This window comes from Macrobrachium rosenbergii, chromosome 17, assembly GCF_040412425.1.
Source record: "Macrobrachium rosenbergii isolate ZJJX-2024 chromosome 17, ASM4041242v1, whole genome shotgun sequence".
Classification (NCBI taxonomy): Eukaryota; Metazoa; Arthropoda; class Malacostraca; order Decapoda; family Palaemonidae; genus Macrobrachium; species Macrobrachium rosenbergii.
Genome location: NC_089757.1, coordinates 8,823,021 through 8,846,411, shown reverse-complemented (window position 1 = coordinate 8,846,411; position 23,391 = coordinate 8,823,021). Strand labels below are relative to the sequence as shown.

The window sequence follows — 23,391 nt, the reverse complement described above, 5'->3', positions numbered from 1 at the left end:
CATTGCACTAAGAAGTAATTGAGAGGTTGACCAGCAAGCCTGAAGAAAGGAAGAAGGAATGAGATGAAGTAAAAGGCTAAAAAAATGGGTGCACCTATGGGCCAAAGAGATGCTTCAGTCAGCCATTAGTGATGCTTACAGTACAAAATGTGAGGTGCATTGACGGTACTGGCCCCCTACGGACCTATTCAAATAGCAAAAGTTAAAACTAAAGTACGAAAATTCAAAGATGTAAGAATTTATCCATCTATAGAAATTATATGATGATATCCACAGTTTGGCACACACTATTAATTTCACTCGCCTTTCAGTTTCTCATCCTTTGAATCAGATATTATTCGGTTAGATTCTAATGAAACCCCTGTAATAAGCTGTTCCTAGAACATTTAGGAAATGATATACAATTATTTGCGTGGTCTTTCTTTTATCAATAATTGTAGTTACCCGTTGACCTACCATGGTCTGAAACTAAAATTTCACAGCCATGTTACTAAAACTGCGAGAATAACATTTGAAAGTTGTTCCTAGAACATTTAGGAAATAAAATACAATTATTTGCGTAGTCTTTCTTTCATCAATAATTGCAGTTACCCGTTGACCTACCATGGCCTGAAACTGGAATTTCACAGACATGTTATTAAAACTGCGAGAATAACATTTGAAACCCATTCCATTCCATTTTAAGTTCCAGTTATGTCAGTAATTTCTACGGTTGCATATTAGGCGTCAATTATTATTAACCACATATCACCTTTTGAGAACTGCTCAAATCCCCACTAATCCAAACTTTCCCGAATGGATAAAAGGCCTCCGAATCTATCCTGAAATCAAGCACTTTCAGCACATGATGACCCACCGAGTCTTCAAAGCAATTTCTCTTGGCATGAATTACCATGGCAACGGCCGTGAGATGTCATTATGGATTATCGCTTGAAGGGCTACGAACGTCTTCTGTTAGGAACAGATCTGGGATTCAGGTAACCATTGGCAGGATAAATACGCAGAGGAGATCTAAATTGTAGGAACGCGTCGCTCGGAGACGGTACACGAAACAACGACACCTTCCAAAAATCAGGATTTTATTTCGCCTCCGCGTTTCTGTCCATTTATTGCGATCACACGGTAAAGAAGGTGAAACGAAAGAAGATGCAGGGGCCAGGAGACGATGCTTCTTGAAAGATAGGAAGAAGCTAGAAATCAAAAAGAGATCGTCTTGCGCTCCAGTTACTCCAGCTGCTGAGTCAACAATCAAGGGGCTGTTTTTACAATCTGTTTTTACTTTCTGTCACCTCACCGATTTTGCAGAGTAAGTGTGGTAAAAGGTGCTGAAATGAAATCGGAATTTTCACGACCAGAATGCAATTAGATGCAAAACGCTGCCTGCTGAAGACGACACGTGCAGCAAAGACAATTTCCAAAGATCAAGATGCTGTTCTGTGCTCATATTGCCATCTCAGACGGAAAGCGCTAAAATGAAACGAGAATTTACGAAGAAAGAATTCGATGAAATGTAAGAGGCTTTCTTCTGGTGATGATGATACATGAAAGAAAGGTGACTGCGACCAGTCGAGATTCCGTTTGTACCTCTGAGTTGGTGAATCAGCGTTATAGGATAAAAGTCTGAAAAAGCGTTAAAATGAAATAACCCAAATAAGATAAGGTGTAAGGAGCTGGCTGCTAGAAAGGATAATTGAAATAAAGGCTTATTACAAGTCTGTCTGCGAAAAAGGCACCAAATAAGATTTTTAAAAAAATAGGAAAGAAGAATCACGAAACTCAAACTACGAGTCATAGGGGACCGTTCGTCTTCAGAGGCTACGAGAAAATGGTCGTCAGAGAGAATACAAAACATTTTATGGCAAGTAATGAAAATTTTCTTATTATATCATTTAGCGGATTTTCAGTAGGATTAAAGAAGCTTAAAACAGAGATCAAATTTTCAAAAGGAGTTTAGTCCAAAACAGATATTACATGATGACCTAAAAAAATTGCCACATATCGCGATGAACAAACGAGTCGTCATTATATATATACAGAAAAATACAGAGCAGAAATAATTTAACAAATTCTTCTTCTTCACTGTGTCGTGCCAATCTCAAATACGCATTGGAATTTATCTTTACTGAAGAGAACTTTGATTGAATGACAGGAATAGACGAACATCTCGTTGGGGATGATAATGTCCTCTAAAAAAAAGAAAAAGAAAACTGAACTCGATCGTTTATAATTAAGATAAACGTATATGAAACTATATATATATATATATATATATATATATATATATATATATATATATATATATATATATATATATATATATATATATATATATATATATACATGTATATCTATATATATATATGCTACTAATACATCACATTACCTCTTTTTCTTCTACATTACGTGACATAGAGTTTAGATATTCAGTAACCGGTTAGTTATTTTAACAAGACAAGCAAAATAAATAACGGCCAGAGAGATTAAAGCTTCCAGGCATTCAAGCATTCCCTGCGGAGGTTGGCCTCCATCAGGGATCAGCTTTGAGTCCATTCTTGTTCCCCGTCGTTATTGACACTTTGACATCAGAGTTAAGGAACAACGAATTGTGGGAACTGATGTTTGTTGATGATTTGGTCATTATAGCAGACGCAGAAGAACTGCAAGAAAGGTTTTTAGCATGGAAAGGAGCCCTAGAAAAGAAAGGATTGAAAGTGAACATTGGAAAGACAGAGCTAATGATTAATAGCAAAGAAGGACGTGAAGAAGTCAACATTCAAGTGGAAGATGGTACAGTGCTAAAACAGAAAGATGAGTTTAACTACTTGGGATCAATAACAGCAGAGGAGGGAGATACTGAGAAAGCAGTGAGACAGAGGGTGAAAGGAGCATGGCGAAAGTGGAGGGAAGTAACTGGAGTTGTTTTAGACAAGAAAATGCCATTAAGGCTCAAAATGAAAATTTTATAAGGCAGTTATCAGGCCTGTACTGTTATATGGGGCAGAAACTTGGGCACTTAAGAGGAAAGAGGAGGGGCTGTTGGAAAGAACCGAGATGAGGATGGTGAGATGGATTGCTGGAATATCACTACTGGAAAGGAGGGAGAGTCAAGATATAAGAAGAATCTGTGGTATACGTAACGTACAGGAGAGGGCTAGGGAAGCTCGTCTGAGATACTATGGCCATGTAATAAGAAGAGAGGAGGTGGAACTAATCAAGAGAGCTAAGAACGTGCCAGTGATGGGGAAGAGGAGTGTGAGGAGTCAGCGGATCAGATGGATGGATGTGGTGAGGAGGGATATGGGTGAGGTGGGACTAGAGGAAGCAGATGCAAGGAATAGAAATAGATGTAGGAAGCTGACTTGAGCGGCCGACCCTGCTATACGGGGTCGAAAGAAGAAGAAGAAGAAGAAGAAGAAGAAGAAGAGACTCAAGCTTCCAGGAGTGAATACCCTCCCGCTCTAAATTCCAGAGGCAGAAAAGCTCCAGGTAATTGGACTGGAAAATGATGTGACATTCTATTATACCGTGTTTATGGAGGAGTCTTGAAAACCCTGGAACGTAAAGGTTTATCGATAAACTTGGTCCGTGGATACGTTGTGGAAGTTTGGGTCGGTGGAGGTTTTTGTTGACCATGATAGCTGCACGGTTTCTGTAACCAGTGACAGATTGAGGCCTTTGCAGACCGTAGTTGGCGGGTCATTTAGACTGTAGCAAGCGTAGGCCTTGGGCAAATTATTGCGGTCGATGAAGGCTTCTTTTAGACCGTGGCCTGAGGAGGCTTCATGTAAGCCGTAGTATGTAGGTTTCTGTAGACTGTAGTCGTGAAGGCTTCTTGCAGTCACCACGATAAATCCATGAGGGCTGCAACGAGTAGAACGAATGATTTGTAAATTTTGGTTGTTACAGCGTCTTTCAGGGGCGGCCTTCATTAGAATTTGGATCAGAACTAACCCTGTTTCTTCAACCCCCCTCCCCGGTGCCCCATCCCCATCCCCATATGAAAAATCAATAAGTCATAGGTTTTCGAAAAATCAATCAGCAATTTTACTTTAGAAAGGAGATGATATTTTGAACTATTTCGTAAACAGACCTACACAAAGCAGCAACCCACAATAAAACGTAATTTTGTTTTTTTTACTGTAAATCCAGCTGTTAAAATCTTACAAGAACAGGAAATCTTCGATAAGAATTTGATGTTTTACTGCATTAGCCAATAAGAAGAGTTTCAAATTACTAATAAGCAAAAGTAAAAAATGAATTAATCGTCAATTAATGTTACAAACGCGTAACGCCCAGGATGGTATGTTGTGCCTAGAACAGGTAGACCGAAATAACAACTAATTCTGAGAGAGAGAGAGAGAGAGAGAGAGAGAGAGAGAGAGAGAGAGAGAGAGAGAGAGAGAGCTGATTACCTAGTGATTACCCGATGATCGGCTTCACTATGGTTGGGCAAAGGATTGCTCTCTCTCTCTCTCTCTCTCTCTCTCTCTCTCTCTCTCTCTCTCTCTCTCTCTCTCTCTCTCTCTCTCTCTCTCTCTCTCTCTCGGCTTGTTCCGTATTCCCTTACGACACTGGACATTGAGCATGCTTCCATGTTTCCCGATAAAGGAATATTCCGAAAGGTAATGGCGCCCTTTTAAAGGAGGATGTTCAATAAACAGAGTAGTGGCTTTTAGCCGTTAATGTATTTTTTTTTAACATTGAAGAATAAAATTAAAGTTGAAGAAATTTAAGAGCTTAGCCTTGAGAATCGAAGAGACTACTTATGATACTCTATAGAAATTTGGGAATTTAAATTGATTTGAGTGCTGATTTATATTCACTTTAAACTCTGCACATGTACCTGGAAAAATTAATAGAAAATTTGATACAGTCATTTTGACAAAAACTGAGTAAATATTTTTGCTAGCGATGCCGGGAAATGGTTTGCACATTACAGTCAAATTCATCAGAATATTTCGTCTGAATGAAAAACAGAATTGAAATATAATACAACGGAAATGGAAAAGGCAATAATGCCTTTTTCTCTATTGTAAAAATAGTATGAAGTCAAAATTCCAGCTCGCGAATTGGTGCTTCGATTAAGTTGATGGCAATTAGAACGACACAAAGTATGGTCCGTGAACGAGGTCAAGTCCTCAAGGATTTTTGACAGGGCTTTTTCCAAAGTAACTTTTCTTAAAGGAGACGTGACAAGACGTTATACCCAACGGAGATTTGACTGGGACTTGACAGAAAAGCATCTTGACATTAACTTGACCGAAAGGGAAATTGCACTTGCCTGGCCAAAATAATGCATGGTGATACTAACTGGGACGACAAGAAGCTTGCCACTAACTAGACCCATCAGGCACATGGCATTAACTTGCCGACAGAAAGCTGGTACTTAACCACTGATGAAGAGCATGACATTAACTTGGTCAAAAGTATACCAGAATAGGGGGTTTCAAAGTAGGAAGAACAAAAGGAGGCTTCAAAGGATCTTGATCGAAAGCAAGTCTGACAGGAACTGACTAGGCAGAAAGTTTGACACTTGTTTAGTACAAGTCTTCTACTAACATGATCAAAGGGAAGCGCAGCACAAACTTCACCGAAAAGAGGTTTTACAAGGACCACATCTGAATTAAGCTTGACACTAACCTGATTGTAAAGAAGCTGGAAAGTGATTAAAAGGAAGCTTGTATCTAACTTTGATCTCCAGACATGCCTAACATGAAGCTGGCCTGGACGATGGCTTGGAAGAAACTACATCGGAAGGAAATTCAAAACTAAATTGACCAAAGGAAGTGGGCACTAGCTTCGACCGGTTTTTAGGGATGGGTTTGTTGGCCCAGCTCCCATGCCCAAAGATGGTCACAGGTGCATATGGACCATTAAATCCTTGCTTTTATTACAGGTTAAACATCCAAGCACAGACCAGACCCATTGTTGACAATTTAATGAACCTCGCGTGATTATCAGCATCTATATTCAGGTTGCTTCAAAAATTTCTTCTTCTTATCTCCCAAGAACTTGGGTAAAAAAAAAGAAGGTGTTTGCGACCTCTACTTGAAAATAAAAATACCGGACTTTCTCCTTTATAATAGATATCGTTATTTCCGCCTGAATGGATATGGTTTCTTCCAACTAAAATCACGGCACGGTTGATAGAACCAAATCGTGATGAATGATTATTGGGCAATGGTTGAGGATCATTTTTCTAAATATCAGACCGGGTTATCGTTGCAAACTGGGACGGGCTGACCTATAACAGTAATGTAGCATTTTGTGTATCAAAACAGGGTTTGTTAGTCTAACATTACGAGTTCAGTCTGTATTTTATACCACATAAACAAGTAAACACTGACGCTCGTATTACGTATCTGATGGAGTGTTTTTCTGTGCGCAGAAACTTCGGAAATCACCTTTTGCGTGCGTTTTCCTTGACTCTCACAATATTCAGTACTTTTAGAGGTGGATCTACTACTTAGTTCATGATTAAACCCCACTATCTTTCCTTCTTTTCTTGTTTTCCTGGGCCTCGGCTATATACGGGCACAAGCTTGTCTACAAGTAGCCTACACAAGCGCATATACATACATACATACCTACACACACAAACACACACACACATATATATATGTATATATATATATGTATGTATACACACACACACACACACACACACACACATATATATATATATATATATATATATATATATAGAGAGAGAGAGAGAGAGAGAGAGAGAGAGAGAGAGAGAGAGAGAGAGAGAGAGAGAGAGAGATAAATATTACCAACAAATAGCAATATTTTTCTAACACTTAATACTTACCATTCATACTGCACTACTGCCAAATGTTGGTCTGCATTAATAGCAGACTCGAGTCTTTGGCTCTCCTCTCTAATAGCCTTTACTACTTAAATCCTATTTCTCCCCTCTGATCACAAGGCAGCCGACCAAAAGCAGGACTGAAACGCGCGCTGACACCATTCATTTGGCCGGAATAATGCTAAGCATTGTTCTGCTCTTTTATCTAATCGCGCACTGTAACAATGGATTGTATCAAAAGCAGTTCATTGACGCGTGCAGTAATCATTTCCGGGGACTGCCAAACATTTCAGGGGTGCTTGTATATGGGGCAATATTGTCATAGCCCCTGTAAATTTAAACCCTATTTGGTGTGACTTATTTGATGAGGGAGAGAGAGAGAGAGAGAGAGAGAGAGAGAGAGAGAGAGAGAGAGAGAGAGAGAGATTATCTTATCAACAAGTGGCGATAAAAGCATTTATTTGTATCGTCCAATTCCTCACTCACAGCGGTATCTAATCGACGTCATACACATATATTATGGTTAATGAAATCTACCGTAAAAACTTTAATCAATAATAAATCGTGCTGTAACCCATGCTTACCCTTAGCTACTCATAAAATTAAATGAAAGCTTTGAAATGATTTACAATGACAAACAATGAATAATTACTTTGATATATACGAAACTTAAATAAAATTGAAATGTACTTTCTGTAAAACAAGTGAATAATTAATGGAATATACTACGATGATGTTCTATTAATGCTGTCACGAAGAAAAACCAATATTTCGCCAAGAACAGAGATCAGTGGCAGGTGATGGCAGATATTACTAAGAAGATCGAGAATAAAGGATGCGAATGCAAAGTAAAAAAAAAAAAGGACGTTGACAAAAATTTGACATTGCTAGCCAGAAACCCAGAGAGAAAGAATGAACGTTGGCACAGACTTCGGGAGACTGATTTAAGTGGCAAGGGATTAAAATAAGCCCCAATAATCGTGACTATGCAAGCAATTTTTTTTTTATATATATAGAGTTCCAAGACAAGGCGCTATAATACTGCGTTTTAGTTTTCGAAGGACTCGGCAGTCTCGAGAGGTAAGGTTCACTTATAGTAGTTATGCGTTTTACTGTTACTCAGTTAAAACGATGAGAGTTACTGCTCGTTCTTCAATTTCATATTGCCCTGCCCCTTAGACCGAATATTCAAGCGGGCTGGAAGCTGACGTGCGTTCGGAAGTTCTTTGACATTTCTTTAATTTTAGCAGTTAAGACTAACTTCAAAGAGTGACGCAGAGTGATACATCGATAGAAAATAGTTACAAAAGTTGCTTCTATCACACTGTCAAGGCTAGGAAAGTTTCACTTTCCGTCTGGGGACAGGGAGTGAGTTCCCCACATGCCGGCACAAGACTGACGAAAAGTCGCCGAGACTTATCATATCGGTCTAGCGTAGATGTCAATTTTAACAAAAGTAGATAACTTGGATGTCACGTAGACCCTATTTATTTAACACGCAGTTATCTGCAATTGCTAGGAGAAAGAAGTTGACGGCAGTGGGCGGGAGAGAGAGAGAGAGAGAGAGAGAGAGAGAGAGAGAGAGAGAGAGAGAGGGTGGGTGGAGGGAGGGAGGGACTCTCCATTATCAACGACGGATAATCCAGGCTTGATGATCACCTTGGTGATCACCCAAGTTCATCCTAACAATGACCGAGGCTCAACCTTCAAAGGCCTTGCTGCCTGGTGGAGAGAGACGAGACGCAGGCTATTTGAATATACCGTCATCGGAGTGAAAAGGAAATGTCTTAAAAAAATGATAAAGCAAGGAGAAGACCTCAGTTATTTAAAGCTAAAAATATGAAAACAGAAGGAAAATGCAAGATCTAATCACAAGGACGGAAACACGCCACAAGAAAATTGTATTGACCATTTGAAACAAAAAGGAAACATGGCATATGTAACATATCAAAGCAGTTTTAAGTTATTATGGAAGCCTAGATTGCAGTGGGTATTATCCTTAAGTATCAGTGACGATGCTGAAATTCAGTAATCTTCACTCTGATGACCTTTTGTGCGTCCGTTGCTTCAAGCTTCTCTCAGAAAATTTACATTGCCGAAAATTTGTGTTTCAAGACTGTGTATTTTATTTTAATATCTACTTGAGTTAAAAATACTCAAACCCCACCGAAATTGTTCACTATCTATTTTAGCGCAGGGGCAAAATCTTTTGTCTCATAATTCTGTCTCTGGTGCATAGCATCTAGGGACATTTCCTATCACTCTTATTTATTAATTATTTTTTCATGAAAAGTCTTTTAAGAATATGCTGTGTTCCTCCGATGTCTATTATTAGTTAGTTCATGTTTTTTGTTTTGTTATTTAATAATCCTGATATTTTTTCTTTTGGGGCTTAAGTACGGGGGAGGGCGAGAAACAAAGATGACAATAAAACCTCAAAAGGTTCCTGAAAAAAATCATTTAATAAACTTCTTTTCTTCGTTGATATTGTCATGCAGGAGATACAGAGGAAGGCAGAAAATTCCATAGTATCTAGGTGAACTATAAGGATGATCACATTAGATGGCCCTTGTATTTATGGCTTTCTCTCAGCATCTTCGTAATTTTGAAAGCTGCCATACACAACGAGGGTGGGAGAGGTAAGGAGGCATGCATTTAGCGGTTAAGAGCAATGCTAAAAGTTAGGTCTAAAGGATAGTTAGAGGAGAGACCTTATGACGTGGTAATGTTGTCTCAAGCTGGAAATGAGACCTTAACACGAAACTTGAAACAACCTTGGTGAGATATGAGACCATACAATATGTCTGAAGTGATCTTAAATGAAAAATAATTCTATGGTGGAGCTAAGCTGGAAATAATGAAGTACGAAGGCACTGAAGAGACCGTAAGTTGGCATTAAGACCTTACAACAGACTTTCAAGTTTCCCTAGGCTGGACCTCAGGTCTTACGACAGAGATGCAGCGAAATTAAGCTGAAAATAAGAACTTACAAAATTGTTTAAGAGACCGTAAATTGGATACAAGACCACATAGTGGAGTTGAAGTGACCTAAACTGGAAACAAGATAGAATGGAGTTGAAGTGACCTACACTGGAACCAAGACAGGATGGAGTTGAAGTGACCCAAACTGGAAACAAGATAGGATGGAGTTGAAGTGACCTAAACTGGAAACAAGATAGAATGGAGTTGAAGTGTCCTAAACTGGAAACAAGATAGGATGAAGTTGAAGTGACCTAAACTGGAAACAAGATAGGATGGAGTTGAAGTGACCTAAACTGGAAACAAGGTAGGATGGAGTTGAAGTGACCTAAACTGGAAACAAGATAGAATGGAGTTGAAGTGACCTAAACTGGAAACAAAATAGGATGGAGGTGAAGTGACCTAAACTGGAAACAAGATAGGATGGGGTTGAAGTGACCTAAACTGGAAACAAGATAGGATGGAGGTGAAATGACCTAAACTGGAAACAAGATAGGATGGAGTTGAAGTGACCTAAACTGGAAACAAGATAGGATGGAGTTGAAGTGAACTAAACTGGTACAAAATAGATAGGATGGAGTTGAAGTGACCTTAGGCTAGGAATAAGACTCTACAGTACGTCGAAGTTGACCTTAAGCTGGGAATAAGGCTTTACAACATAGATTAAGTGACTTTATCAAGAAATAAAACCATAGGACGGCGGTGACCCTTCTTTAGAAATAAGATCTCAGAATGGAGGTGACACTACCCTATTCTAGTAACGAGATCTTGCGAAGGAGTGGAAATAACAGTAATCTGGAAACAAGACCTTGCGGTAGAGTTGAAGTGATCCTCAGCTATATACAAGGCATCAGACGGAGCTGAAGCCTCTTAAACTGGCATCGAGACCTTGTGGCGATGTTGAAGTTATCCTCATGTATAGATAAGACCACCGGATGGAGTTCAAGCCGCTTAACCTGATATCGAGAACCTGTGGAGAGTTGAAGTGATCCTCAGCTAGAAATAAGACCTCAGAGGGAACTTAAGATAATGAGACCTTGCGACGAATTCGAAGTTATCTTCCTCTAGATATAAGAACTGAGAATGGAGTTGAAGCCACCCTAAGCAGGTAACGAGCCCTTGTGGCAGAGTTGAAGTTACCCTTAGCTAGAGATAAGACCTCTGAATGGAGTTGAAGCCACATAGCCTGGTATCGAGGCCTTGTGGCGGAGTAGAAGTGATCCTTAGCTAGAAATAAAACCTCAGACGTAACTGAAGCCACGCTAAGCTGGTAACGAAACCTTGCGATGGAGCTGAAGTGACTTTAAACTAGAAATAAGACCTCAGACGGAATTGAAGCAACCCTAGGCTGGCTGCAGGACCCTACTGCCGATTTAAAGTGACCCTAGAAATGAAGCTTTACTTCGAAGCTGGAATGAGTCTAAGCAGCAAAACCCTTGATTCTATTCATTCACCCCTTTCATCACCTCTTTTTACTATATTTAACCTGTCATGAAACTGTATACAAATAGAACTTCTTATCCTGGGCTTTCATAAATGCATCGACAAAACGATTTTAATATTATTTTGTCTCTGTTATGCGCTGATTTCCACGTAGACCCTCATAAACAGTTTTCCAGGAATACAAATTAAAAAGCATTTTTCTGTCAGTAGATTTAAGCCTCAATCCGCGTTCATGTTATAAAAAGCCATCATCTTTCCATCAACACTCATAATTGGGTTAATTAGTTGTCACTAGCCGCAATAAGCTGCGTGGGCCAATTAAGCAGTAAACAGGTTCAGTCCAACTAGTAATTGCCATTGATCTGTTTCTGTCGAATGTGGTCGATTCACAACTCCACATCAAATGAAAACTGCTGAAAACATCCCTCTTTTTATTTTTTTTTTTATTTCAGCTGTTAATTTTAATGACGAAAACATTTCGGATGGGAGAATTTTGTGCGTTTTCTTTGCGTACTTTTCATATCAGTTGATTTGAATTGTAAAGTAAAAACAAATGAACTCTTCTGAAACCCAATGATTTTTTCGAATGTTATTATGTACCTTAGATAAAAAAAAATATTTTGTTTCCTATTTTTTTTTCTTTTGTATTAGCTAATATTTCTCAAATAAAAACATGAAAAATATTTATATATTTATATTTTGGTGAATCTGGGTCATGAAAGTATACAAAATAAACATTTTTTTTTATCTAAAGCCTTCTCATATTCATTCTTCCTAGTGTCAGGATATTTCAAATGACTATATCATAGAAAAACTAAAAATTTTGAAAAAACTTATAGTTGTACTAACGCTTATATAATTTTATCAGTATCAGTTGATCTTAAAGACAAAATCAATCAAATAAGGCCTATTGAAAGCATATATATATATATATATATATATATATATATATATATATATATATATATATATATATATATATATATATATATATATATATATATATATATATAAAAATATATACATATATATACATATATACATATATATATATATATATATATATATATATATATATATATATATATATATATATATATATATATATATATATATATATATATATATGGATATATCAATAAACAAAATGAAGAAAATAATTTCAAATGAACTGTTTTGAAAACCGACTCATAATTAATTAACTATAAAATTACTGAAGAATTTAAATAATTTTAAAGTCGGTTAATTTGCACAATCAAACCCTCTTAAATGAAAGAATTTAGAAACTTGATTGTTCCCCCCTTTTAATGCCATTCACACCAGTCAATTTTTCCCCCAAAGGAACTCCTCTAATTTAGTTATTCACGAAGTCATACCAAGCGAAAACTTTTTGAAAAATAATCAGTTTTAACAATGTTTTCATCCACTTCTTTTATTATTTTTTTTTTACACCAGTTAATTCGCCTATACATTTCTCTCTTCTTATGTGGGAAGAACGAAACGATCTCTTTTTGAACGGGTGGCTCAAATCACCTGTAATGGGTCCTTTCGTGTGATTGCTTCCATTGAAGCGAATTGCTTCGCTGTCGCATCACTTTTTTTTACATTTTTTTTTTTTTTACGGGAGGACGTTGACATTAGGGATATTTTGAGCGACCTTTGGGGGGAAATGAGCACCATCTAGTTCGATCGAGTTAGGGATGCCGAGTATAGCTTCTTCGTCAGTTATCCTTTGCATTTGCTAACTTCATTTATTTATTTTTCTCCACAGCTTTAAAATACTTTCTTCGGCCATCAAAAAGTTCCAGGAATCTGTTTCTGTTTAGGCTTTCAAATGGTCAAGTTTTTTTTATACCCTAAATTGGTACAAGAATAGGTTTTTTTTTCAGTCTCTTGGCCGCATTTTTTAAATAATTTCTTCCGCATTAGGAAGAGCAACATATAGCTCCTTCAAGTATTGTTTTGAGAATTTTAAAATAGATAAGACTGAAATGTTCTCTATTTCTTTCCATTGTTTTTAAGATTCACTGAATTCGTTCTAGAGAAAATTTTGAAAATTTTTGACTGCGTCCTCCTTTAAATCAGTGCTACGCTATTCCAGAAAAATATTATCATGTAAATTTCGAAAAAAAATTGTACTGTAGGTAATGTAATTTATTGTAATAATTTTGCAGAGTCATGGAGAATCAGGTGCAAAAAGCTATATCACTACGAACTCATTAAATGACTTATTATCACGCTAAATAAATCAGAAACGTTACAAATGTTCTTTACATTCACAGAATTAACCCTACTGAGTTTATTGCAGGGCTCTCCTGTACGTAATGTCCCTGCAGTTCAGACTGGTATGTAATCTCCTATGAGCTCATTGAATAATACTTGTAAGGTTGTCGAGGTACAACACACTAATAACAAGTCTGGTTGTTCCCAACGGTAAAAATCAGACCTGCGTGTGAAAAGCAAGTTTGAATAATACTTTGGAGATTTCCCGAGTTCAACACGCGAACAATAACAGCCTGGTTCTTCCCAGTGGTAAAAATCGCACCTCCGTGTGTAAACTACAATGTCACGGGCCATGTTCGAGAAGGATTTCATTACCGGGAGAAATAGAAACTGATTTGATCTTATTCTAAGAAAGAAATCGAAAGCCGGAGACTACAAGCCTAAGAGATGAATTGGCTTACCGTATTATGTCGAGGTATACTCTTTCTTTATATTTGCGATACAATATACTAAGCAAATCAAGTCCATTGCAAAGCAGCCAGAATTTTCACTTCAAAATTTAGTGAGCAGTGTTCTCTCAATTCACTTCATAATGGGATAGAGAATCATCTCAATAACAAGTAAACCATTTTTACCCTACATGAGAATTATAATCCACCTCCTATAAAAGAAGGGAAGAATTTTCTTAATATATTAGCACAATAAACCACTAATTATCTTTCTTCAGGAGGAGAGAGAATCTTCTAAATACATTCTGTGAAACCTACGCTCTATCTACACAAGAAAGAAAGATTCGCTCAGTATAAATTAGTGAAGAATTTGTTCTTCCACAAAAGGAGAAAAAAAATCTGTCAGCAATTTCGCCTTTTCCCATACAGCAAAAAAAGAAAAAGCTAGAATTCCTTTCTTTCCCCCTACTCTCTTAATTCCTTATACTTGTAACATTTCCTTTCAATTTTTCTAGCCCTTTCCCTTCTATTCTTTTATCCTGTTACTGTTCTCCATATTCATTTCCACGCCCATTCTTCTCGTCACACATCTTTTGTTCAAGGCACATCTATATTTCAGTTTCTTCCTCATATCATTATTTTCTTTCCTGCCTCACTCGGTCTGTGGTGACAGGGCCCTTCTCTCTAATTCTCTTCGGCCAGTTCATTGAACTCCCCCTAAATTGAGGCTGGTGGAAAGGCGAAACGCAAATGAACAGGCGAAAAGCAAATAAATATAGTGAAGATCCTTTGCCGGGTTGCGGTTTTAATTAAATTCTAAAACGAGCAGCTTGTGCAAACGAAATAAAGGGCTGATTAGAAGTAAATGATAATTATGCTTCATAAATAGACCTGTACAAATGAAATAAAAATAAACAGGCATCATTCGCATAAGCTCACCAGGTATATGAAGTAAGCTGACTGATACGAAATTATTAATTATGCTTATTAAGTACTATGTATACAGTATATATGTGTGTGTATGCATGTATATATATACATATATATATATATATATATATATATATATATATATATATATATATATATATATATATATATATATATATATATTATATATATATATATATATATATATATATATATAAATGTAAATATATATATATATATATATATATATATATATATATATATATATATATATATATATATATATATATATATATATATATATATATATATATATATATATATATATATATATATATATATTGATATAGATAGAGAGAGAGAGAGAGAGAGAGAGAGAGAGAGAGAGAGAGAGAGCAGGAAATCCATTCGCGTTGTTATTTTTATCTAAATAATCTCCCTCCTGGAGCCGGGCTTGAGAAGACATAAAAACTTGTTCTTGCTCCTGAGTCCTCCGAAGTTCCATTAATTCTGAGAAGCTGTTGATGTCTTTCTCGTACTCTTATACCACACCTGACAATATTGCTCGTTTTTCTTTTATTCATAACAGTCATTTAAAAATATCCACCTTTTATTTTTCGCGGTCTTTACTCCATTGTGAGTATTAATGTCTTCCTTAACCAGTGGTATTATTCAATGTAAATATCCTTTTCCTAAAATTATTTGCGTTATCTTTTATGAGTCTTCAATGCATATATATATATATATATATATATATATATATATATATATATATATATATATATATATATATATATATATATATATATATATATATATTACATATATATATATATATATATATTATATATATATATATATATATATATATATATATATATATATATATATATATATATATAATATATATATATATATATATATATATATATATATATATATATATATATATATATATATATATATGCATTGAAGACTCATAAAAGATAACATAAATAATTTTAGAAAAGATATTTACATACATATATATATATATATATATATATATATATATATATATATATATATATATATATATATATATATATATATATATATATATATATATATATATATATATATATATATATATATATATATATATATATATATATATATATATATATATATATATATATAATATATATATATATATGTATGTATGTATGTATGTATGTATGTATGTATATATATATATACATATATACAGTATATGTATATATATATATATATATATATATATATATATATATATATATATATATATATATATACTGTATATGTGTGTGTGTGTGTGTGTGTGTGTGTGTTTGTATGTCAAAACGCTATTAATGAGTATACATATATAAAACATTCACAATAAAAATCGAAAACTTATAAAAAACACTAATATTAAAACTTCAAAGGGAAGCTGGACGAGTCCACATTTAGAGTTGATTTTCATTTTCATATATACAGAGATTCTGCTAATCTAACATCATTTTCAACCATACCTCTAAAACTGATACTAAAATCTTCAACATTTACATTAATGTTGCAGGCCTCATGGCAGTGGTCCCTTATGGATGAGTATAAAGGCTTTGCCAACTGTCTCCCCGTTCTACAACTCACCCCCTTATGATCAAGGAATCTGAAATACAGAGTTTTGATAGATGAGCCAACGTACACTAGATGACACAGAGAACATACATATTTATATACGATTCTCGATTCATAAGGTGACAGTTTTTCTTTATGGTTAACAAAATTCTTAATTTTGTAGTTGTTTTAGGATATTACTGAAGGGGTGGTCTGTGGAAAATATTTGCTAAAAATTGAATACGTTTCTTTATTTAAAAAAAAAAAATCATGCGTTTTGTCGTTTAAGAATGGCGTGTTGAAATAGAAAATCATCTTTCTGGGACCAAATGGTTTTTTGAGGTTGTGTTTATATTCTCTTTAAAAAGGCTCTTAATTTGTTAAAGAACAACTCATCGGTAAAACTATTAACATTAAAAAACTTTAAGAACAACAGTTCTTTTGAAAATACTGAAGAAGCAACGAGCCTCAGCAGCCTGAAGCAACATTTTTATTCAAAGAAAAATCTTTTGTAACGATAACTAAGAAAAATATTTCCAACCTTTGCCACGAGCATGATAATATTCTTCACCGGACAAACACAGATGACATTCTATTTCCTTTCGAAAACATCTGATTATACTTATATAGTCAATAGCTCTTCCTGCCTGCGATTGTTCCGGCGAGTTATTACGGAAGATCTTTTTCTCCTCTTCTCCATTCCCTTTCACGGGAAGTTTTTTTTCCCCTCGAATTTTTCACCCCCTGACCCACATCCCAGTTATGATTTCCAAAAGGCTCGCGAAAGCGAAGCGGGCAATAAAACGCAAAAGAGAACAAGCTGTTACAAATAAGGAAAACATTTCAGTGCTTTTTTTTTTTTTTTTTTTTACCTCTGCTGACAAAAGAATTTGGTTTGAAAATGAAAAATCGAGTGTTTATAATGCTTGCATAAAGGCAGGCGAAGCATTTTCTTTTAAATGCGAAAGCAAAATTGTCTAAAACAGGATACAGTTTCACTGTGTATTTCAGTTCTAATTTTTTTCTTTCCAGGTCTAATATCCAAAACCCTGGCACGAACCAAGCGCACTCAAAACAACTGTCAAAATTTATAAACTATGAATTATGTTATAGTTGTATCACTTACAACAAAATAACATGACTTACACAATTCATGCTACTATCAATAATAATAGTAGCAATGTTATTAAATACAGTAAAGTAAAGAGAAAAAAAATCGATTCTGTTTCATACCTCTGAATGAAAGAAACTCTCCAAGTTGTATGGACACAAACCATTTTGCCCCGCGGTCATAAAACCATGACTAGTTGGTCGCGACTATAATAATTGTGCAATTGCGTATGCCAATGCGTATCATAAATGACTGATAGCGTATAAGGCTGCGCTTCAAGTCAGCTTTTAGCACCCAATCAATTTGTCTCCAACTGGAAAACATCGGAATACGGATTTCATGCTATTTACTTTTAGTTCATCGATGTTTTTATATTATTATTATTGTTAAAATAGTTTAACCAGACCACTGAGCTGATTAACAGCTCTCATAGGGCTGGCCCGAAGGATTAAAATGAAATGGAGTCCCAGGTCTAAGCCACAGGCTAAGCACTGGGGCTAAATGATGAATGAATGATGAAACTTTAAAAATATGCAAAAAGGTATATGCTTCCACAATATTTTTATAAAAACGTTTCATTGGATCTTCCTTACTTGTTGCTCTGCCTCTCCATTTTAAAAGGTTTCCAGTTTTCATTTAGAAGCGTTTAAAATCTGAAGCTACTTAAGCCTAGAACGTTAAAGAAACTGTGGCTCGAAACATTCCCTTCAGTACTTCTCCTGAAAGTGAATTAATAGAAATCTCTAAAGATTCGAGTCCAAACTTTTCTATAATAAAACCTTTAGCATCTCAAGAGGTTTGGCCCTTGAATGTAGAGTTGCATTCAGTTTCAGACCTGGAAAGTTCAAGATCAATCACGATGAAACGTTCAACAGTTTTGAAAACATTAAAAAATGCCGGGGAGAACATTTCATGGCTTTCAAACACGAAACGTTCAACAGTTACTTTTCTGAAACTTTTAAGCTTATCAGAGTTCCTAGCCAGTGGCGTAGCTGGCATTCCATCAGTGGCGGGGCCTAGGTGGGGCCAAGACACTTTTGGGGGGCCAAAGAAATTTACACAAAACTGATGTACCAGTTATATAATTAGTAAAATATACTATTCTCGAATGTATGTATCCATGTGAATGAAGGAAAACAATAGTATTAGTATTTAGCAAACCTGTATTTGAAATTATAGAGCTAATTTTCAATTAATTTTCAAATCTTACTATATGCAAATGTATCAAATACTGTAAGGGTTAAAGTTTAGCTACAAAGGGAATTTCAACGGGGGGTTGGTGGCGGGCGGCCAGGGGGGGGGGGGGGGCAAGCATCTGACTAGGGGTGCCCGGCTCCCACCTGGCCCCCATAGTGACACCACTGTTCCCAACTGGAAGGAGCATTCAAGACTAGATCAGTCTAGCGCCTGTAAGAACCAGTGATGAAATGTATCACTCAAATCATTAGAAAATAATTCAATAAAACTGTTCAAGTATTTCGAGAACCACAAGCTATCTGGACAAACTTGCCCCACTGGTTGCGCCTTCGTTCTTTTCCCCACCTCTATCTCAAAAGCTGGAGGCCGTTGTCGAGAGGCTGAGGGCAGACAGGCTCAAACGGAAATTTTCCGACTCCTTCAAGATGCAAAGGAAAATCAATATTGACGAGAACGTGCGGTGAAAAGAACCAGGATTTCTTCTTTTCCATTCTCGTTTTACGCTTCCTGGAGGCTGTTTTTTTTTTTTTTTTTTTTTTTTTTAATTCTTGTGGTATATTGAAGAGAGTGTTGCACACTGCAGCATCTTTCATTGGTATTGAAGAATTTCTTTTCTTTTTTTTTCATTTTTTATTTTTATTTTCCCATTCGCTTAATGCGAAGCAATTTCACTTGACTCTAGTTGCATAATTGCCTATGCCTTACACGTTCTTTAGAAAGGCCTCTGTGATCTGAATTTTGTCTTCATTAATGTGCAAGAGAGAGCATCTTGATGTAATGGTTGAAATACACATTTTGATACTGATGTTAGTAAAGTGTTGTGGTTGATTCTCAACCTATTAAGCGCTTAAACAGTTCTGTAAAAGTCATGTGCAAAGGTTAAAAGTTATAAATAATTAAAATTAAATTTCTCGAAGGTGCATGATAGCTGGTCATACAATACTCCTCTCAATAAATCACATAAACTTATATCTTTCTTTATTTTAGTTTTTTTTCGTACTTTTTGTCGGCTTGAGGCAAATAACATTGTATACAAGTTTGTCTGTGAATTTTTTCTAGCAAAACCCACCTCTGCATTGGTAAGTCATAAGCTTTATTGTTTTTTTTTTTTTTTTGGTAATCGGTATCTCCCTCACAATGTCACACCTTTTTTAAGAATAATCCTTTATTTTTAATCTACCTGTCAAAGCATGCTATGTTTCGTCTGCGATAAATATGCGTTCATGAAAAACAAATAAATAAAAAAAAATGTACAAGTGCTAAAGACTATTAATTTATATAAAAAAAACTACTTTAGTTTCCTTTATCAGAAACGTGGAAAAACCACATGAAAGAAATGGATGGAGGGAGCACGGGGTGGCCAGGGGGGGGGAGGGGAGAGGGAGGGGAGGCGCAAATACACCAAGCGATAAGAGAGGAAAGTAGAGTATAAATTACTTATTTCTATATTATTGTACAGAAACAGGAAACAGTAAAGTAAGATATATGGGGGAAACTGTTCATTTGATTTCTGTCCCGTAGATGATTGTTTATTGATTTAATATGATTTTTTTTTTACCAACTGGTCAATGATTACTCATATTGGCAAATATTATTAATTGTAAAGCATTGCTTTAACAGGGATAAGTTGAAATCTTTTTAGCATTTCCTCTTGTTGTTCTTCTTTTATAATTACTATTAATTACTACCATTATCAATAATTATCTCTTTCAGCCAGTTGTCATTCCTTCAGCACGACAGTTAAATCTACAATAATTAACTGCAAAATAAAATGGGAGACCTAAAAAAACATCATTTCAGACATTCTTTTTAGTAGCAGTCAATAGATTTCGGCTGGTTTCGCGGAGACCAGATGGCCACACCAGTCTCGGATTCAATTTACTCCATAATACTCTTACGTGCCGCTGTCTTTATCCAAATCAGACACCACCCTGGTGGGACCAGATTACAGAAGACTTGCTTTAACCTTGCAAAAATATTCCTCATACACAACAATAGTACATTATTATTATTATTATTATTATTATTATTATTATTATTATTATTATTATTATTATTATTATTATTATTATTATTATTATTATTGTTGTTGTTGTTGTTCAATAGATGAAACCTATTCAGTTGGAACAAGCACATAGGGGCCACTGACTTGAAGTTCAAGCTTCCAAAGAATATGGTGCTCATTAGGAAGAAGTGAGAGGAAATAAAGTGAAATACAGAAAGAAGATATCCCACTTATTATAAAAGAAAAAATAAATTAATAAATAGATAAACAGAATCGATGTGTTAAAATGCAAAAAAGAATAGTCTTAGGTAGTAATGCATTGCATTTTCACTTGAACTTCTGAATTTCCAACTGCACATCCTCAGGGAGGCTGTTCCACAGTCCAAAGGTGTGAGGAATAAAGGACCTCTGGAACTGATAAGTTCGACCCTTAAGTTTAAAAACAAGCAAACAGAAAACTCAGTCTGATTCCTCTGCTTAATCGATAGCAATCAGCACAAAGCTGCAATCTATGAAGCCAGGGGCAATCTGATCTTGGCTTTAGGAGGCAACCCTGATGCCAGAGGGTTGCTTCGTGACTCAAATGCTTTCTCCTCTTTTCCTCTTTTAATATGTTTCCTCCTTTTCGTTTTAATGTATATCTTTTTTTTCTTTGCGTTCTGCTCCTTTTACTTTAGTCAGACTATATATATATATATATATATATATATATATATATATATATATATATATATATATATATATATATATATATATATATATATATATATATATATATATATATATATATATATATATATATATATATATATATATATATATATATATAAATATATATATATATATATATATATGTGTATCCTTCTTGTACCGTAAAGTAAAAACATCTTTTCTATAATTTATTTTTATGAGTGTTTTCTTTTTCTTTAATCTCCTACCCTTTGTCGTTACATAGATTTTTCAGTTTACGTTATTTATCTCACTCTTCCCTTAGCAGACTTCCTTCCGTTTAGTTTTCTAACTTTTTACCTATCTGGAATTCCTTCTTGTCCTTAATTTTCCTCTGTCTTTCGCTTAGAATTCTCTCTCTCCCTCTCTCTCTCTCTCTCTCTCTCTCTCTCTCTCTCTCTCTCTCTCTCTCTCTCTCTCTCTCTAGGTTTAGGGTTCTTACTTCTTCGCAATAAAACTTATCCCTTTACTCTCTCTCTTCTTGTCTCTGTGGATTTCCTTTCTTTTTCTTTTAGGTTCCTCCTTTCTCCTTTCAATTAATTAAGTGTCCTTTTTTCACTTGTAGTTAATTTTCTTTTTTATTTAATCCTTATTTTTACTTAAGAAAGACAGTTAACGCGAGTAATAATAATAATAATAATAATAATAATAATAATAATAATAATAATAATAATAATAATAATAATAATAAAGAACATTTCACGCAATACAAAAAAGTCCAAAGTTCTGGAATGAAAATATGAAATTTTAACTTTGGAGTTATATCGCAGGTAAACTTGTCAATTTTATTTAACTTAATAATAATAATAATAATAATAATAATAATAATAATAATAATAATAATAATAATAATAATAATATAAAAAATAACCAAGTTTTGGATTGAAAAGGTAAATCTTTAACTTTTGAGTTACATTACAGATAAACTTGTTCATTATATCTAACGTAATAATAATAATAATAATAATAATAATAATAATAATAATAATAATAATAATAATAACAAAAACATTTCACACAATGTAAAAAAGTCCAAAGTTCTGGACTGAAAAGGTAAAACGTTAACTTTTGAGTCACATTACTGGTAAACATGTAAATTTCATTTAACGTAATAATAATAATAATAATAATAATAATAATAATAATAATAATAATAATAATAATAATAATAATAATTCACCGAAAAATTAAAGTATACCTACAAAAAGTCCAAAGTTGAAGATAAAAACGATAAACGTTGGCCCTTTGATTATGTAAAAGGCAAATTGCTGTGGATGACGAATAATGTCTTCAAATAACAGGAGCTAAATTGTTTAGCTCTTTGCCAGTGAAATCAACCTTGCCATTACCGCCATAAAACGCGCCACCATTTCGAGGGTCACCTCCGAGGAACAGCCATAAAATAAATCTTTACGACGAGAGGGACTCGGGTGGAACAAATGATACCCGGATGAAAATTCAGTTTATTCCTGTATATATATATATATATATATATATATATATATATATATATATATATATATATATATATATATATATATATATATATATATATATATATACAGAGTATGTACTGGAAGAACTTGATATATATTATATATCAAGTTCTTCCAGTAATCTCTATCATGGGCTCGTTCTTGGGCAGTTTGGCTTCTTGCCGTCAATCTTTGGACCATGCGACCAATACAGATCGATTTATCGAGGTAAATAACGTCAGGAATTAGTAAACTTGTAACTTATGTTATCTCAATTCTCGCTTGCGTGATATCTCTGTTACGAACAAAAGCGGCTCTGATTATACGCAAATAGGAAAGAAGATATCTTTTATTTGGCACAAAGTTTGGGGGCAAGATTTTAAAAGATGCCGAAAATCGTGCTCATGTAACAACGCCGTAAG

At 34.8% G+C, this 23,391-nt stretch overlaps 2 protein-coding genes and 1 long non-coding RNA gene across 5 annotated transcripts in view; 1 reads left to right on the top strand and 2 right to left on the bottom strand.

Annotated features, from left to right (window-relative positions):
• LOC136847715 (insulin receptor-like) overlaps positions 1-23,391 on the top strand; it is a 273,218-nt gene that overhangs the window by 21,560 nt on the left and 228,267 nt on the right. The window lies entirely within an intron of this gene.
• The window catches only part of LOC136847716 (transient receptor potential channel pyrexia-like), a 287,431-nt gene that overhangs the window by 68,188 nt on the left and 195,852 nt on the right, over positions 1-23,391 (bottom strand). The window lies entirely within an intron of this gene.
• LOC136847574 (uncharacterized) lies at positions 1,934-6,995 on the bottom strand. Its single transcript, XR_010855771.1, has 3 exons — positions 6,815-6,995; positions 3,525-3,861; positions 1,934-2,186 (listed from the first exon to the last, which is right to left on the bottom strand). It is a non-coding gene; the product is annotated as an uncharacterized lncRNA (long non-coding RNA).